Genomic DNA, 6,000 nt, shown 5'->3' with positions numbered 1-6,000 from the left:
GAAAACTGCAAGCTGTGTGTAGTAGTAACTCCACCAACTTGGAGGGTCTTTATCAGAGAACATCACTCAGTGATTCATACAAAAGAGGACAAGAAGCTCATCTCTGGAAAGGAAGCACAGAAAACCTCTGAGCTTGTGCCAGACCTCAGTGAAGTCCAAGTGAGGGCCCAAGAGTTCCGTCATTGTTCCGTCATTGTCCTCTCCTGTTAGCACATGGAGCACAATGGGACAGCAGTCCTACCAAGAGCCTCTAGGGGCTACTGCAGTTCAATAAATCACAATATATAAAATGCAAACCCGGTTTTTAGTCTGATATGGGCTGTGTTAATCTCTGGTGTGCTATCTTGGACTTCAGAAGAGTTACAAGCAATGGAATATTGCCCACTGAGCCTTTGCTGACTGTTCTCACATTGCCACGAAGGATAAAGGATCACAGTGAGTAGGAATATTCTCTTAGGACACAGTGTTTTGTCTTGTTTTCCTGGGGGAGGAATTAGTCTTTCTGTTCTCTTTCTTTCTTTGTTCCCTGCTTTCTGATAATATTATAAAAGTAACATGTTTAGCTTATGCTGGGTTCTGCAGAGAACACATCAACTTTGTGTACATCACAGATTTTTCACTCTTTGCTAGTGCTTTAATGATATTTGGTTTTATTTGAGTTAATAAGAATCAATGTTTTACTAATTTTCTCTTTAAAGATACCCTGCACCCTTGATAATTCTCTCCCACCACATGGGGTTTAGTTTACTGTGAAATGTTTCACGCACCATGTGAGGCATAGCAAGAAAATGTGCATGTGAGAGAAGGAGCAGTCTTCAGAGCAGCATATTTAAGAAACTCAGAATTTAGGAGGAAATCTCTACAGGATATCAAAGCAAATTTCACTCCAAGAAGGTTTCAGTTTGTCAATAGATGTAGCACAAAGGCTTCCTGTTGTTTCACAAACAATGAATCTTCTCCAGCCTATAAATAATGTAAAGGCAAGTCTCAAGATTTTTTAAAAATTCTGCTAGCTTGAGGCTACCTACCCAGCATGCCTCCTTGTTTACAACTTCCCACTACAAATGTATATTGTGTTTGTTTTCAGGCAAACATCAGCTTTCCCTAGTCCTGCAATTAACCTCCAGTACGTATTAGCAGCAGCCTTTTAAGCAGTTTTTACACCTAGTGATACTGGGCAGCATTATCATGGAGTGGTTGGCTCTATACTATAGAGAAGTGATCTGTGTGGTAAGAAATGTGAGGTGCAGCCCATTCACCTACAGTGCTAATGAGTTACTGCTATCAGCTGCCAATCCTTGGGAAGCACCTGCTCTTCAGGTAAACTTCCCTGGAGCCATTTATAAAGGTAAAAATGAAACAGTGCATTGAGTGAAGGTGCTGCTACACCTTACATAAGTCTCGGGGATATAAATGGGATCTGCACAAAGGAATGGATTTGTAAAGTTCAATTTTTTGTCCAAAGGTTTGTCTTTTGTGTGAGAGGGCCTGAACTCCCAACATCTCCAAGAGTGCAGGTGAGTGCCCTTACTGCTTCTGATTTTGTTAGTCTCTCACATTGCATTTTTCTGTGCAGGTACAGTAAGCCCAGGGGGAGGACCTTGGGCTTAGGCTAGATGTCCTGCCAAGGTTAGGGCCCCTTGCACAGCATGGAGGGATGTGCTTGGTCTCTGGCAGGATGCTGAGGGCATCCTGTGCATGGCCCTTCCTAACCAGCAGTGTCTCATAGGAAATACAGGTGCTTGTCTGGTTTGTTTGGTGTCTGATCCTGTCCCTGTGGGCGAGCTGTACTCTATAACAAGTGTTTGTTCACAAATTTTTCAGAATCTCATTAGATTGTAGATGCTCAGAAAGAGGTTTTGTGTGCAGTCAGGAATACTGGGCATTTTTAGAGCTTACGGAAAGGCAAACAAAAGTCATGACACTGATGGAATGTGGGCAACCAAGGAGATTTGGATAGCAAGTCTGGAGTGAAGCAGTTAAAGTCCACTTTCTTTCAAATTTATCCACATTCACACTTAACTGGGATGATCCTGAAACACATTGTTCAAAAACTCAAATCTCGATCAAGGACAATTTAGTCCTTACCTCCACATTTTACATGAAAATTTTTGAGTGATGAAAGGCTTCTGTCTGGGATTGGAGTCTTGGCTAACTCTAAGCATCCTCACAGTTTCCTCTCTGTTCTTATCCACTCTGTTTTCCCTGGAGGCTTTTTACACTTGAAATGGAGTTTTTAAAAGTGAATGCAATTTATTTAAAAGCACATTTGAGGTTCAACAACAGAGATGTTCTAATTAATTGCATTCTAATATAATGTTAGACCAACACTATAAGAGAGTATGGCCCATAACAAAGATGTGGATTGATTGTTGGGATCAGCCAAGGAACAGCTGCAAGCCATAACCATCCTTCAGATTTCTGATGCTGTATAGGAAGGGGCATCCACTCAGATCTTTCCAGTTTTGTAAATCTTGGCTGACAGGTGTCTGTCCACACAATGACAGCAACACAATAAACTGCTCAGCTACATTCTGTGACTGGGCACAGAGGGAAATTCCCCTCTCCCCTGCTTCAGGCTGATTCACCCAGCATAAAAGGAAGCAGTTTCTTGAATGAACTATGACTGAACCATTGCACTAGTGACACCCATTTAGGAGCTTTCAGCCTGGCAGTTGTATAATCATGAAGTGTACCTGCAAAATGTATAAGAAAGAAAAAGCCTTGAGTCGTGTGAATTTAAGAAAGCAGCAAAGGGTGGGGGGGAAGGTTCACAAAGTCAGATGCTGTTTCTGTCCATCCCCATGAAGGTGAACTGTTCTCAGGTTTTCATTAGCTCTTAAAATTCCAGCTGCATATCTAATTTCCAGTCCCTACATATCCAGCTGAGGTATTACTTCCTTACTGCCCAAGTCAGGTTTTGTGTTCTACAAATGCTCTACAGAAATATCATTATAAATCCATAGCTGAAAGGGCCTGTGCATCTTAAGTGCTCTATCGTTTTCTACCTCTGAATATTCTGCCAGCAGAGATTTAGAACATTGGCTCTGTAAATGCTTTCATGTCAAGACTAAAGGCAACACTTGTTTAATTCATTCTTTGACCCAACAGCAGCTTTATCTTAGGTTATCACTTGTTAAGCTCTCTAGAATGTTTTAAACATGAAGGGGGCTGCTGTGTATATATACCCTGTCTATTGTATTTTACTTGCAGAAATTTGACAGTAGTGATTCATAAACATTAGAACCATTTCCCTTTTGTGCTGTAAATTATGCTTTTCTTTAGCTCCATTCACAGGGTGTGTAACCCATTCCAGACAAAAGAACAAAAAAAAAAAAAAAAAAAAGAAAATTGTATTTGTCTCCTATCAAATTTGTAGTTCTTTATTATAGATCACTAGAGGTCACAGATTTATATTTATATACATCTGCTTCTGTGTATATATTTTCATATATACTTTTGTGTATAAAGTTTTGGTGTGTGTATACATATACCTGTATGTACAGTTTGGGGACATATGTATTTATAAGTATAAATATGCGCACAAATGTGCACAATTTTATGTGCTGTGGTGTAAATGGAGGACTGGAGTTATACGTCAAATGTACTGCGACCTGATTAGAATAACAACTAAGGTTTGCTGTACATCAAAATAATTTACACGACTCTGTGTAAACCCATCATTTCTGTAAGCAGGGAATTTATCTCTAAGTTGTCAAAACAAAACTGTGTTTAAAATCAGCATCTAAAAATGACCCCTCAGAAATTACATCAACAGAATCCTTTTGGGTTTGCATTACATAACACAAATCATAAAATCAAAAATTTTGTATTATTGAGTCACAAGACTGTTGATATCAGTCTGTATTTTTACTGTCAGCAATGGGACAGACAACTTTTCATCTGAATTCATTCTCAGGTTGAAGTCTGATTCCTCTCTGAACATCATGAGGATGATCTGAGTACTTGCCATCCTCTTACTGGCTCTTTAAAAAACCCCAAATAACCAGCCAAAACTAAAGGAAAAAAAAAAAAAAAAAAAAAAAAAGGCAAAAAACCCTGATTGGGTGGGAACCTTGTGGGGAGGTTTGCAAAATTTTGCAATACATTCCCCAATCCAGATAAGCAAGGACCAGTGCAGACAGAGCAGTTTGGCCCTGTGCAACCTCTGTAACTAAGTGCCAATCGGCTGGGACACAGGCACTGAGAGCAGGAGACATCTGCCAGGTGCCTTGGTCCTGAGTAATTACTCAACAAGATATGTTAACAGGAATAATATGAAAAACCCACCCTGAGTGGAAGAACAGGACAGCAAAAGTAACAGCTCCATCAGGAAGGCAGTAGTTTAGAAATGTGGGAGATATCTAGACAAAGTTTAAATTGTCTGACTTGTAACTGGAAGTAATAGCTGCCAGCAGCAAGTGGGATACTTAGAAGAGAGATTTCTTTTTGACACCTGCTTGTTTTGAAGCACTTTATGGTTTTAATAGTTTTCAGGTGGTGCAGGAAGAAAAACCAATGAAAATACAATATGGAACTGCAGAAAGACAGTGCCTCATACAGAATTAACTGATTGTGGCAAGTGTACAGAACAGACAGGAGGTGAGCAAGAACAGTGTGCTAAAATGAGTTGGACCCAGCCCTGACAAATAAAACCAGCAGAAGATGTTACCTACAGCGGGATTCAGCTCCACTAGTCACAGCTGTCAGAAAAGTTAAATGTCTAGTCAAATCTAATCCCTTATGCTCTAGAGGCTGGTGAGGCACAAGCACAAAAGATGGCTCCACAGGTTAATGAATCCCAACTATTCGGAAGACAGCTTAAACAGAAAGATCTGTCCTCTCAAAGAAGTAAAACCAAACACCAAGGATAAAGCCTCCTCACTGTTTCCACATCTGCACTAAAATGAGGTGAACCCCATTTATGACCCAGGCTGCATCTTTCTGTAAGTAAAGAACAGTACCCTAACACAATAGACATGCTGGAACAGCCAAAATCCTCAGTTTTTCATGTGTGGTTGTGTTGGAGGGAAATAAATTCGTTAAGTACTCCAACATCAGGCACTGCGAAAGATGCAGACAGACAGTGGTAGGCATTTCCCTTAAACTCCTATGCCATGAAAGCTAAAAGGGTTTTAAACATACAACTATTACCAAAATATCAAGCCCCAGACAAGGTAGTCTGAGGTCCTTGATGAACCAGACACTAGAAAAACTTTAAATTGCTGGAGTTTTAACTCCCTTTTGAGTTCAGAATGGCATCTATTTCAGTTTGCTGCCATAACCTGTAACAAAGGAAAATCATAGCTCATACTTAACAACAAAACCATACCTCCATTTATTTTTTTGAAAGAATATATGCATATTTTTAAGAATTATAAACAGTCAGAAAGCCCTGAGACCAGTTGATGCTAATGATTTTCTAATCAATGCATAGATTTTTCTGAAATAAATAGATAAATCATCTGTCAATACTGTGCTTATTCTTCCATTAATGTCATAGTCATGAAAAAGGTATGACAAAGGAATAATTTAATATGCTCCCCTGGCACTGAGGCAATGACATCTTTTTAGAATGTGAGTAGAAGAAATTATTTCAGATATATATTTTGAATATCTATTTGAAGCTATCATGTTGCAGTGAATAAAATGTGTTTATCCCTGCTTAGTATGCAATCAAGTGGCTTAGCAGGCTGATGTTCTCATAGCTTTAACTTTCTTGCTTGGCAGGGGATCAGCCTCTCTTTGCTGCTCACATTGAGCAAACTTGCAGATTTCAATCCTTCTGGAGTCCTTCTCTGAGATAATGAGCTATAGTGTACCTTTTGGCCTCCAAAGAAATTGTGTCTGAGACCATTCCCCTCAGACAGTGTAGGACCTCAGAGAGGGGCTGTTGGTGAAGAAACTTTGCCATCAATGTCATTACAAAAAATGTGGCTTCTTAGCAAAATGCTTGAAACACATGCAGAGAACTAAATTACCCATGAACAACAACAAAAC

General features: G+C 39.6%; 1 long non-coding RNA gene across 1 annotated transcript in view; it reads left to right on the top strand.

The window, feature by feature from the left end:
- Positions 1–335: 335 nt before the first annotated feature.
- The window catches only part of LOC131081571 (uncharacterized), a 30,236-nt gene continuing 24,571 nt past the window's right edge, over positions 336–6,000 (top strand). Inside the window, exons 1-2 of the long non-coding RNA XR_009114271.1 lie at positions 336–435; positions 1,466–1,517. This is a non-coding gene — a long non-coding RNA (uncharacterized LOC131081571). The remainder of the gene's footprint in view (positions 436–1,465; positions 1,518–6,000) is intronic.

The sequence above is a fragment of the Melospiza georgiana genome, chromosome 3 (genome assembly GCF_028018845.1).
Source record: "Melospiza georgiana isolate bMelGeo1 chromosome 3, bMelGeo1.pri, whole genome shotgun sequence".
In the NCBI taxonomy this organism is placed as follows: Eukaryota; Metazoa; Chordata; class Aves; order Passeriformes; family Passerellidae; genus Melospiza; species Melospiza georgiana.
The sequence above is the reverse complement of the archived record's forward strand: the minus strand, read 5'-3'. Positions and strand labels throughout refer to the sequence as shown.